At 38.8% G+C, this 13,989-nt stretch overlaps 1 protein-coding gene across 3 annotated transcripts in view; it reads right to left on the bottom strand.

Moving 5' to 3' along the window:
* The window catches only part of LOC129732008 (1-phosphatidylinositol 4,5-bisphosphate phosphodiesterase), a 122,084-nt gene that overhangs the window by 63,437 nt on the left and 44,658 nt on the right, over window positions 1-13,989 (bottom strand). For 2 of the 3 annotated variants that reach the window (XM_055692455.1, XM_055692454.1), the window contains exon 1: window positions 6,888-7,325. The exons of the other annotated variant lie outside the window; for it this stretch is intronic. The gene's annotated coding sequence lies outside the window, so the exon portion shown is untranslated. Of the gene's footprint in view, window positions 1-6,887; window positions 7,326-13,989 lie in introns of those variants that run through there. 3 annotated transcript variants of the gene reach the window in all.

Raw genomic sequence — 13,989 nt, 5'->3', positions numbered from 1 at the left:
GCAGAAGATTCACCAGAGAGCAGCCCTGATCCAAGAATCATGTTTCAACAACACAGAGGCTCTTGGCCCCGCGGACTCAAAGAGTAGGTTAAACTGCTCTAACACTCAGCCTAAACCTAGGACTGCAATTCTGTTGAGCAGAGTAATAAAATACACTCCGCTTACAGAATTTATCAAACGAGACTTCGTTGTCATAATAACGGAAGTCCCGACTACCAACGGGAAACAAAACATGGTCATGGTTATCGGAACCGCTTACTTTCTCGACGATATTCCGTCTTCCGAGGTCTGCGAATTCGTGCGGCACTGCAAAGCAGTCAATTGAATATCTTACTTCCAACGAAGTCAATATATGCAATGTAGCGAACAATCGCACTTCCACTAACTCTCTGCAGTTTGTCAGATCACCGGACCTCATTTTTGACAGCGATTCTAGGGCAGTTAAAAAATCGAATACTCTGGCACTTGAAAAAAGAGGACGGTAGTGTCACCGTCACACCTAGGAAATCACTTCAGGTTTTTATGGACACGCACTTTCCTGGATCCACTTGTATAACCGAACAACCAACGTTTGAGAACAAGGCGTACAGCGCCCAACGACTCAACTCTGCACTCTGGAAGGTTGTTCACGGAAGCTTAAATCAATTGGGCTTTGAGTTTCTTTGAACCTATTAGGTCTCCAGGATCATAATGCCCGAACTGATATATCTTTTCCGCGCAAGCCTCCTCCTGGGCTACATTCCAGTTAGTTGGTAGAGAGTCAAGGTGATATTCATAGCGAAGGCAGGAAGAAATGACCAAAGAATACCTAAGACCTTCAGGATCAGAGGTCTCACATCTACAATCCTGAATTTAATGGATACTGCCGTTTAAAGCATATTTGTCCCAGCGTGCATAAAATTTGTGTAGAACATGAAACTACTATGATTTGAACGGCAGTATATCCGCAATGAGTTCCTCAAAGATTTATAACTTCACAAAGATCAGCACGCTTACCAACCTGATAAATCGACGGAACCTGCTCTTCATGGCATAGTGACTCTTATAAAAAAGTAACTATGTGCTTTTCTTGATAATGAAGGCGCTTTTGACAAAACATCATATGCGTCGATCAATACAGCTCTTTTGATGAGGAGAGCTATTAACACTACAATGAGCTGGATTCAGAATATGCTCTCGAGCAGAGAAATCACAGCTACATCGGGAGATGCTTCAATCACCGTATTTAAAGCAGGATTGGTCCTGCCTTTCCAAAAGGCCTCATCTGATTTTATAGAGACGGTTCGTAAATAGGCCCGGTGTTGAGGAAACAATTTTAAACAATGTATGGCCCACCGTTTTTCAAGCAGAAGTGTACTCATCTGCGCCAAGATATCCCGAAAAAAATAACACTAACAAAACACTTAAAAAACCTTGAAAATTGCTGTAATTGTACATAGTTATACCATAATTAAACTATGTTTTTCATTAGATACAGTATTTTATGAACCATAAAAAACACGGTATTTTTACTGTAAGCTTGTAAACGATTCTTGTCATTACCATGTTTTAACAACGTTTTTTGTTGTTTAGTCTACCAACGACAATAATTTTACCATGAAAAACATTGTCAGTGACTTCTAAACGTATAGGAAAAATGCCTGAAAAAATGCTGTTAAGATACATAACGACCCCCCTTTTTCATTGTAAAAATGGCAAAAACGATGTTTTTTATTGTTCTGGACAATGATATTTAATGTAAAATTGATGTATCTACAATGAAAAACATAGTTAAATTATGGTATAACTATATGCAATTACAGCAATTTTCAAGGTTTTTTAAATGTTTTGTTAATGTTATTTTTTTCGGGATGACTCGAACGTAACTACAGGCATGCGAAAATTGGCAACTTTTTGGACAGTCAAGCTGCATTGTCGGCACTTAAGTCCTTAAAATGTGCGTCCAAATTATTTCAGGAGTGCAGCGCAGCACTACGGAAGTTATTCCGACAGAACTAAGTTCTATTATACTGGGTACCCGGACACTGTGGTATCGAGGACAATAAAAATGCTGACGCGAACTTGAAACATGGGAAACGCTAGAAATAGCTAACCGATGGAACCAAGATAGGATTTATTTAAGCACGTCACAAACCGGAGTAGGTTTCGTTCAGTCGGTAAATATCTTAATTTGTATATTGACTACGCGATATACACCTTTTAAAGATCCGCATCAATTGATGTGCGTTTGCTTTGTTGAGGAAATGTAACAGACATTTAAATAAATACTTAGGTGCATTGGATTGTGGATGATTTTCGCGAGAGTCAAGACAAAAAAGATACTTATCGTTCGTATCGTTCGATACCGTCAATCACCACGGAGACAGCACAAACAACACAAACCTTTCTTTCCGCCGCAGTCGTAAAAATTTAGAAATAAACTCGGTCTCAGTCTGACCGTTTAGCCAGAAGCTGCTCACTCGTTACTTCGATATAAGCGTGTCACGAATCGGAGTAGGTTTCGTTCGATCGCATAGAATCGCGATTACGCAATGTTCAACGTTCAAAGAACCACGTCTACCGAAGTGCGTCTGCTTTCTCAAGGGTACTCAGGATTGGTAATAGACAAACATTACAATACCTGGAAGCTTTGAGTGCTGGATGGATTGCGCGCGCGTCACTCGCATAGATTTGCAGTGTTTGAAAAAAAAAAAGAAACTGATCGCTCGCCTTTGTAATGAGTTAACGTTGCGCGCAATATCGTTTGATTTCGTCACTTATCACGGTGACACAACCTCCCCTTTCTGTTGCAGTCGTGGAGATGCAGAAGTAAGCTCGGTCCCCGACAACAACGACTGTTACACCTGCTTCCTTACAATCTCCTTTTACACCCTAACGACCGTAAGGACGTGGCCGGCGCCGTTATCTATCTATACAAAGCGGAAGCTACTGAATTGTTATAAATTGAAAATGGTAAACAAATCCCAAGTTGCCATATACATGGTTCTCATGATGCAACCTCACTAGCTCAGATCTATCACGGAGGAACATCTACGAAATGTGCGGTCATCGAGCTCAAGCTCAAGCTCAAACCCTGCTATAGTCAAGAGGCTTTTCGGTCTCAAGCAAAGGTAAAATACCTCATTGGCCAGAAGCACGAAAACATTGTTGTAATTTTACAACAATGCGAAAAATGGAAGAGAACAAAAGGTGTGAGGAAAAGGAAATATTACACTGATAAACACAAGTTTTGCCCTAGAGCTTAAACTAGAAATATGAAAGATTATAGCTTTTAAACCATTCCTGTGAGTTTTAGCGCCCCAAGTCAAGATAACTTGTTCAGAGTCTCGAATTATTTTTTCAATAAGCCAGTAGAAGCGACAAACCCACCGAGCAATTGCTCTGCAGCATTTTGAAGCACCAAAATTCTCAGAAATGGTTGAAGAGCTATAACACAGTGCAACATTTTTTTCGCCTTGGCTTTTATGTATGATTTCTTGATGTATTTTGACGCAAAAACAAATTTCCCCGAGTTTGAACACATTTCGGAAATTTTTGTTGTTTTTTCGACGCCATTTTGTTTTGAAGCAACATTTAAGAATTATTAGAGTTTGTTCACATATTACACATACAATTTGATATTAGACACATTTAGATATTAGCGCTTTACCAATAAAACTGATATATACTCGATATTATTTGTGAAAGTCACTGTCACGTTTTCGTAGAATCACCGTTTTGAGCTCAAATTTTGTCCAATTTAAGATCTGTTTTTTCTAGAGATGGGTAAATAAATGCAGAATTTGGATGTTTGGCTTTAAAACAAAATGGCATCGAGAAAACATCGAAAATTCCCGTTTTATAAATTCAAAATGGCGTCACTGTTACCCTTGAGATGAAATGTGTTCAAACTCGGGGAAAATTGTTTTTGCGTCAAAATACTTGAAAAAATCATACATAGAAGCCAAGGTAGAAGAAAAAGTAAATTTTGTTGCACTGTATAATCATTTTAGGGCAACTATTTCAAGTTTTAGGGCATTTTTTCACTTTTGCCGACCAGTGTTATCCTCACCCAGATTGAACCCGCATAGTGTTATATCCAATTAAAAAATAACGCTGAGCACACCTTGTGCATTTCCATAACAGAGAATTGTAACTTGTGCGTCCATTGCCCGACGATTTCCAGCTTCCCGGGATTCGGAAAATAAAAAGATGGTTCTTGGGAAATTTCGGGATCCCGGGCGAGAAAAAAAAGTTGCATAGAAAAGTAAAAACAAAGCGGTGAGACAATTAATTTGGACTGTATTATTTGTCACATAAAAAAGAATGAAAAAATGATTAGAATTCATAGAAACGCACTCAAACAATACAAAATGTGAATTAACTATCGAAAAATTCTATGAAATATAATAGTTTGGCTGGCAGTTTTTCTCAAAATACGACTTCAAGAACACGAAGATGTTTAGACTCTCTCCGAAATGGGCGTTGTGGCGAAAAAGCTTTCAAAATCAAATTTCCTGATTTTCCCTAGTATTCTCTGGAATATTTAATTTCCCTGATATAGGTGAACGGAACTATGAAATCCCTGTGAGAAAATCAACCAAATATATCAGGATTATAACATATCTTGGTATTTTGTTACGAACAGTTTTTGTATCAATTAGTGTTCTGAACTCTGAACTAATAGTTAAAATATCAAAAACTTCCATCAAATTTATTTACTTATTATTAAGAATTATAGAAGGTTTTGTCAGGTTCTGGCAGAAAAGGATCAGAATTAGTTAGAATGATTTATACAAATTTTGTTATAAATATGCTACAATATTATCACAAATTTAATCAATTTAATCTTATTATTTAAAACCGTTTTCAACTTTTGCATCAAAATAGATTCTATGTCAAAGCGGTCCTTTCCCAAAATGCAAAAATCAATTTGATTTCATAACAAAATATCGAAAAAAGTGTTGTAATCCTAAAACATTTGGCTGATCGGTAACTCAGGAAGTTATCATTAAATGCGGCCGAATAACAGTTTATGGCAATGCGTAAGCGTAGTAATCAACACAGTTGGCAGTGTTGTTACTAAATGCATATCAGTATCTAAAATAAATACGATTGAATTATATTGACTTCGAATCTAAAATGTTTATTGATTGATGAAAAAAAAAACTGCGAAACATTCGAAATGTTCTATCTGAAAAGGTACCAACGGAATCGCTGTCGCTGAAAGCAGTTCAGTACCTTTGATGTATGAAATGACGTAGGGCAATCGCTTCTATATTTATCTCAGTATTCTCATTTGTTCTTTTTGACGTCAATTTTTCCCAATTTTTTAACTTAAATGTTGTAAACTCTCGATTTATAGGAGTGGTCGAAAGTTTTATTTAAAAACATGATAAAATTTGATATATAGATGATAGATATTTAGTAAAAAAGAACAAATACGAGTTAAATAAATGAATAAATGAATAACAGAATTCGGTATAATCCTGTACTTATTCCATTCTTATTTCATTCTGGTATATCAAAAATATTACAGGCTTTGTTATTCCGATCGAGTGAAAATGCATGAGAGTTAGGCGTTTGTTATAATTGTTTGATAGATATTCTGTCGAATATGAAACCAAGCGCTGATGAGCTGTTTAAAAAAGAATCCCGTCTCAGTTAAAATTTTTTCTCTGATTGTTTTTAAATTTCTCCTTGTTTTCTCTAATTGAAAAACAAGTTCTCCAACTTAACCTGATTTCTCAGGTTCTCACCCTGGTGTCTCACTGAAAATTTCGAATCAGAGAAAAACCACTCACTGTCTGGGGAGCTTAGTTTTATAGATTTTAGGTTTTGTAACAATATTTAAAAATTATTAGTCAACTGACCCGTTAGTTAGTAAGGCATTACTTCCTCATGAAGATACCGACTGTGGTGTTTTCGAGCTCTTCCTGGGGAGTGAGTTTATACCTATATTTTGTTACTTCTTTCGAGCTCAAGCTTTCCCCATCTTCTTGATCAGTTATAATCATTTAAGGAATCCAATCAGATTCTTTTAAATTTTTTTTTTGAGCAGATCGGTAATTCACTAATTTAATTTAATCAAGAAACTCCTTGTTTGGTCGCGTGATGGTGAAATGATGAATAAATAGTTCCATTCCTCGACTAACGCGCCGATCGCAATTCTTACATAAAAAAGGAGAGGTGAATTCATAAGCACAATCTTACTCAACGTTGCACAAAAGTCAGCGAATTTCAAAAGTTTCTGTAGTTTTAAAACCGATTTTCAAATAATTTTTCATTACAGAAAATATTTTCCGAGATTTTAATAATTATTTTACGGGACCTCGTGTGAATTACTAGATTGATTTTTGGGCAGCGTATTTCGGTTTTCGGTGTCAGATACAGCCATCATATATTTATCAGATAAACAGAATTGTTTAAAGGTCATAAATGTACTTCTCGTAAGTTAAAAAAAAAAAAAACGTGAAAACGTCGATGCGAGAATAGTCCTATAAATTTATTATTACTATTCATTTCTGCTATTGAACATGTTTCATGTTGTTGATTAATTATCGTTATCAGTCTCGTTATTGTTCCAACTTCAACCAAGCAGGAAGGAGCACACAACAACCCAACAACGTCACCCATCGATTCATTATTCATTTACCACATTCTACTGGATATAAACCAGCAAGTTGTAGAGTAAACTTCGATACAGTTACGCACCTGTAGCTCTAACAGGTCAGTTGAAAAATTATAAAAATATTCCAACTGCTGGTTGTCTTTTAAGAAGCTAGATAACTCAAAGTACGCGTTGTATATAATCAACAACACCCCCCTTCACAACACCCCCCGGTGAAAGCTATTTATACACTTGACTTATAATAAAAAAGCCGACATTGAAACACAATTACATCTACCTTCGACTTCACCGCAAATGAAGCTGACCAGTAATCCAGTGACCAATTTATGATTTCCACTATCGGCAGGCAAGGCTCTCCCACGCAATTCGATGCGGATAAAACCGCCACTGGTGCGGTGGACCTCCACGCGGTGAGGTACAAAAGTACTGAAAATCACGCAAACTGCTGCCAAGCACACAGTTCTCCGAAGGCGGTTCCGTTGGGTCCACTTTGCAAGGAGCCAAATAAACAATAATAGTATATCCAACAACAATAAGTGCACCTCGTCGTAAGCAACGGGAGATCCGGTCCGGTTTCACTCCACGCGAAGGGCAACCACTAGCGACAGAAGACGACGACGACGACGTCGCGACGGCGATGATTCTAAGAGACCGCGACTGGGAATGGACTGTTTTGCTGCGTTCAAGGCAGGAATCAGTCTGGTGCGGTAGAGGAACCTGTCGTTGGCTTTTGTCAATCCACCGTCCGTGGATTCATCGCTGTGTTTGTACCTACAGAAGCACATTTTCCAGTGACTTGCCAGCCAGGGCGCACGAGGAAAAAGTGTGTGTCATCACGCGTTTTGATGTTTTTTTTTTTTCTAAGAGCGAGTGTTAGTCACTGACTGGTTTCCTTGATGACGTTGTTTTACAGAGTATGGTATTAATTGATTCTTGCCTTTCTGTAGGTGCATACGCTTGGTTCGTAGTAATACCTAAAACTATGGAGACGCGCGGTACTTTTCTTTTTTTGGTAGGTACATTGTCCTAAACTTTTTAACTTTTTCTAGCTTTCACATTGCATCACATGCCTTTCAAAAGAACTGAGGCGTATGTGTGTTCACTTAATTTTGACGTAGAACTACGTTTTTCTTTAGCCTACCACATAGGGATGCAAATAGGAAAACTATTACCGAAAAGGGGACGAAATATGTCCCTTTTTAAATGCTTATAAATCGGTTTGTTTTCAACCGATTTCCTTCATTTTTGCAGCAATTGTTTGGAAAATTATACACGCATCACCCAAATGTAGAAAATTGTTGATTGATTATGCAAACTATTGTACTATTGATAATTGTCAAGCCTTGTTTAAACGAAAATTACGTCCTCTGATTGGTCGTTATATGATTGCTCCCCAAGCACGGTCGACAGAATCATATACCTCGCAATTGAAAACATGCTATTTGGCCTATATAAGAGCCTGTTTCAGCCGAAGCCGCTCATAATAGTTCTGGACAGCGACAAGTTGTCAACAGCAGTCGTCTTTCCTTAGCAGCAGCACTAGCCCTGTGATTGGTCACCACGTCTCAGGAGCAGCGCGGTTCTTCTCGGCGTGCCTCGCCAGACTGCAATTATTTCCCTCGTGCTAGGGCAGCATAAAGATCGTCATCACCAAATCCAATTTTGAACAGCAAAATGCCTTTTTTCAAGGCAAATAAACAAGTCATTGAAAGTTAATAATTTTTGACAACGTAAACAAGCATTCTGTGTGGATTCTAGCAGTTACATCTGTCGCGGCCGTCTAATTTACAGAAGGTGGAATAGCTTCCACAGTGCATGTTGTCCGTGTATCTTAACTCCCCCACTGTTGGGACAGCACAAAGGTTGCGATCAGCAACCGATTTTGAACAGCAAAATGCCTTTTTTCAAGGCAAATGAACAATAAACATTCTTCGCGGGATCCTAGCAATCAAATTCTGTTGTAGTTTATTTAGTTAATACCCCCACTGTTGGGACAGCACAAAGGCTGCGATCAACATAACCGATTTTGAATAACAAACTGCCCTGTTAGAACGCATTCACAAAGGCAATTAATTCGAATATGCAGTGTTGATATAAAGTCGATTCAATCAATCAGCATTAACAGAATTCCGTCATCTCCCAGCTGCCAAGTTGCAACATGATGCAACACGCAACAACGAGCAAACGAAATCGCTTGATGTTACAAACCGCAATAAAATACGGGTTAAAACTGTTGCGTGTGTGAGAGCACCATCGGTGTTTATTCGCTGAAAACAAATATCGAATGCGAATTGTGGAATAATTCGTCTAAAGAATATTAGAGAATTAGACAACTGAATAGAAGGGCGTGGCCTATTACGTAGCACCCTTCGGCTATAAAAGAGTGTTTCTGGGAAAACTAGCTACTAGGGATGGGCGATACTGTCTGAAGTATCGATACCTGAGTACTCGAATACTTTTGCACAAAACGATGCCAAGTATCGTGGTATCGGTATAGAAAGTATCGATGCCAAAATACTCAATGCTTCTGGCCGAAGTATCGATACCGCTGGTATCGATACTGGTATCGCCTGTCCCCAATAGAAAGCATCGGTGGTATCGGTATCGTTTCAAAGTATTGTTAGCAAAGTATCGATACCGCTACTCATCGCTGGCAACGAGTATCGATGGCAAAATACTCGATACTTCGGCTCCATGTATCGATACCGTTGGTATCGATACAAGTATCGCCCATCCCTACTAGCTACATTCATTAGTCGGAAGGTGAGCTGGATGAACCGTCCACAACGTTGACAGCAGTAGAAGCAGATACAGCACTCAGAAGTAACAGCGGGTTGCGCCTGTGGCTGCCGTCAAATTAAATAAACCACTTGCGCTGTGGTTGGTCACCATGTCTCAGTAGCAGCGCGGTTCTTCTCAGCGTGCCTCGCCAGGCTGCCATTATTCCCCCACTGTTGGGGCAGCATAAAGATCGTCATCACCAAATCCAATTTTGAACAGCAAAATGCCTCTTTTCAAGGCAAACAAACAAGTAATTGAAAGTTAATAATTTTTGACAACGTAAGCAAGCATTCTGTGCGGATTCTAGCAGTTACATCTGTCGCGGCCGTCTAATTTACAGAAGGTGAAATAGCTTCCACAGTGCATGTTGTCCGTGTATCTTAACTCCCCCACTGTTGGGGCACAAAGGTTGCGATCAGCAACCGATTTTGAACAGTAAAATGCCTTTTTTACGTAGAACTATGTTTTACTTTAGCATACCACACAGGGATGCAAACTGAAAAACTGGGACGAAATTTGTCCCTTTTCAAATGCTTATAGGTCGGTTGGTTTTCAACCGATTTTCTTCATTCTTGCAGCAATCGATTGGAAAATTATACACGCATCTGCCCAAATGCAGAAAAATGTTGTTTGAATCTAAGAACTATTGCACTATTGAAAATTGTCAAGCCTTGTTGAAATAAAAATAACGTCCTCTGATTGGTCGCTTGCTTGCTGTGTGTGTATGATACGGTATGATGTGTGTATGATATGGTGTGATGTGTGTATGATATGGTATGTTGTGTGTATGTGTGTATGATATGGTATGAAGTGTGTATGGTATGATGATATGGTATGATGTGTGTGTGTGTGTGTATGATATGATATAATGTGTGTGTGTGTGTCTGTATGATATGGTATGATGTGTATGTGTTTGTATGATATGGTATGATGTGTGTGTGTCTATGATATGATATGATTTGTGTGTTTTTGCTGTGTATGGTTTTTAACTCGGCACGTTTTGCTAACTGCTGAATCCGGTTCACGAAATTCACAACCCTTCATTAGCAGACATTATAACTCATTACCCAAGTAAAAATATTGGTTTTATCAAAGTTTTATAGCGCTCAATACAGCCAAAAAAGCGCTATAAAACTTTGATAAAACCAGTTTTGTTACTAGGGTAATGAAACACTCAATGCATTTGTTAATAGTGTACGTAGTTCTACGTCATTTATGCGGTCGTGTCTTGGATACAATCTCCTACTTTTTTTCCCTTTTTTTACACCCCTGTCAGGGTGCCTGCACAAGCGCTAGGTGTATGTGCTGTCAACGCTGCAGGGCAGGAGCAATTTTGCGAACATGTGTGGCTCACGCTGTTCCGGATTTCTCGAAAGGTTTCCCCTGTACTTCGTACACCCACATGAACACAATGGCGGAGTTGAGTTTTCAGGTCACCTGTCAAGGCGTTAGGCCACTGACATACTGAGGCGTCAAATGAAGCGAAGCAAGAAGCGTCGCAAAAGCGTCCGAGCTACTTCTTCGAACGTCTTTAAGAAACGCTCAAACCGGTCATACTCGAGCGTCAACGACGCGTCGGTAGAGGCGGCGAAACAGAACGAGAAGTGTTTTGACGCGCGTATACTTACGCGGTAATACCTTGTTCAGACTGAATCTTTCATCGCAAGGTGCTTTATATTTGCTTTGTTTTGGTTTGGTAATTGAAAAAAAGCAAATAGAAAACATTTTCGTTTACAAAATGTTAAAATGTTTGAAAAATGTTATACCATGTTCAGACTAAACCTGATATCGCCAGTTATATTCGCTTTATTTTGGCTTAAATATAGAAAATATCGGGAATAATTTTCAGGTAGTCAGGAAAATAACACTGGTATTTTTGATTGATATTGCATGCCTAACATGCTGCACTTCTTTAGTCGCGAAACGCCAGTCGCTGAGTAACTAGCTGTGCTCACAGGGGTTATTCAAAGCCAAACAGATATCATAAACTAGTTGAAAGTTACTCGGGGTCAGCGGGTTTAAAATTTAGAATAATTTCTTATATTTTTTACTACGTCTGTAGCGCAACTGACTTCAGAAATATTATTTTACTTCATAAAAAAAATCTCTATATTCACTAAAAACGTGATTTACCGTGCTTGAAGAAGCAAACAATACTTCATTGGACGAATTTATATTTCCTTTAAACGAAACCGCTGCTGGAATCTAGGAATATGACAACACAACGCATTTGCGACGCTTGCTCCAGTACGTCATAGGAAGCTTCACCCAACGCTTCTGTTTATTCCGCTTCTAATACGCTCAACGCTTCGCTTCATTTGACGCCTCAGTATGTCAGTAGCCTTAGAATCGTGTGCTGGAAGGCATCCCGTTGAATGCGGTTGGATATCGCGAAAAAAAAAACGAAGCAATATCACTAAAAACGAGAGCTTTTGGGTTGGTCACGAGGAAAGAAAAGAGAAACATTCCCTCTTATTGAAAAATATAACTGGTTTAGGTAAATGATAACAAAGGATCGTTTACAATTTGCATTGTAGCTCGATGACCGATAAATTACTCGTCCTGCTGTCAACAATGGCCGGATCCACTGGATGGACTGACCTGGGGTGCCCCAGGCGGGTGACCGAGTACAATTTAATTAAATCGAATAGGTCAATGGTTAATTTCCCTGCGGAGTTCCGTGCGTCCAGTTTTATTGCTCGTGTGATTGCGTTAGAGTTTTGCGATTGTGCGCGTGTTTGTCCGATGTAATGTGTTCGTGGCATGCACGTGTTCCCACCGGGTCAGCCCAGGATTGGCCGTTCCGATTAAAGTGCAGCACGTTGCTGGCTTTCGGGCACGGAATTTATTGTTGCATGAAAGGTTTGGAAGAAAGTAATTACTTTTATTATTATTTTTCGCATCGTAAAATAACCGCGACAAACAAAAGTAAGGAAAACTAGCTCGGTGCTCGTTATTGTTTCGCTACCGTTCGGACCGGAAACGTCGAAGAGGAAACGGTCCTATCGAGAAGTCGGGCGAAAACTATTGTGCCAGTCGAACGGTACAAGGGGGTAATGAAAAGTTTACTTTCTCAGTTGTGTTTCTAGCATTCGCAGGCTTCAGGTGAATGAACTGTAATTATCATCACCAGTGAGGGATTCCGTACCAATTCTCGCAGCCATGGGCTCTCAAATTTTAGTGAAACTTTTTTATATTGACAACGTCGGTAATTAAAGAGACTTTGCATACTTGAAATCAAAAAATAAAATCTAGAATTCTATTTGGAGAAGTCCAGCTTTACTTCTAACTCATTTTTCCAATTTCAGTTGATATTCTAATGACATATTTTCAAAAAAAAAAAAAAAAATAAAAATAAAACTGCGATGCATAGTTTATTACTTGCAATTAATGATTTCTCTGAAGAACCTCCAATAAGTGTATTTTCGTAATCGAGATGGTGTCCAGAGCGTGGATAACGACATTTTGGATTCCAGGAGACTACTTTCGGTGTCTGGAAAATAATATGGGTATTTTCAGAATCGGGATGGTGCTCTGAGACTATTTAATGACACCAGACGCCATTTTGGGTTTCAAGATGTCGACTTCCGGTTTCTAGGAAACAACCCAAAATGGTCGAGTACTCCCGAATATGTATTTGCTGGAAATAAAATGATGCCCTAATACTGGAAATCGACTTCAGAAGCCATTTTAAAACTCTATATGGTGACTTTCGGTTCGTCTGGTGTTGTGTTCAGATCTCTTGGCATCATTCCGAATCCAAAAGTGTTCATATGAGATGGTATTTGGTCAATTTTGGATGTTTTTCAGAAACCGGAAATCACCATCTTGAATTAAAAAATCGCGTTTAAAGTTGATTTCTGGTGTCTGCGCATCATCGCGATCCGTGAAATACACACATTGGTATTCAGCCATTTTCCGGAAACCGGGGAAACCGGAAGTCACCATCTCAATTCAAGATGGCGTCTGGAAATTTTCAGCTTTTTTGACATCATACCGAATCCGAAATAACTCATGTGGGGTGGTTTTTGGTATACTGTTTACCGCAAACCGAAAATCACGCTCTTTAATTAAAAAATAGCGTCTGAAATTAATTTTTGACCTCTGAGCATCAATTCGATTCCAGAAATACCCATATCGGGTCTTTTTTCGGGGTATATCACCAAAACACCCAAAACCCGGCCTGTGGAAGTAATTTTATGGCCTTTGAACCGATAATTGTAACATTCTGTTAAAATATTCATAAATTTTTTAAGATTCGGAACATATCCCAAAAAAACCGGATTTCCGGAAATAAGAAAATAGCTTCGGGGCACCGCCCTGACGCAGCTAAAAAGAATCAGTGCAAAACTAGCAAAAAACAATTAACTGTATTGAGGATAGTGTAATAAATACACTGTTCATGCAGTGCGAACTTTTGCCCCGTAAACCGCGTACTTTTGCCCCGTATGCTGGGTAAAAGTTCGCATTTGAGTATTTTTTCTAAAAAGTGAAATTCTCATGCTACAAACAAAATTCGAAAAACTCTGGTAATACATTTTAAAGCTAAAAGGTTCATGTACCGCTTGGAAACGAAACCGAATTTTACAATAATTGTT

Source organism: Wyeomyia smithii, chromosome 3, assembly GCF_029784165.1.
Source record: "Wyeomyia smithii strain HCP4-BCI-WySm-NY-G18 chromosome 3, ASM2978416v1, whole genome shotgun sequence".
Classification (NCBI taxonomy): Eukaryota; Metazoa; Arthropoda; class Insecta; order Diptera; family Culicidae; genus Wyeomyia; species Wyeomyia smithii.
This window is presented reverse-complemented; position numbering and strand designations above follow the sequence as displayed.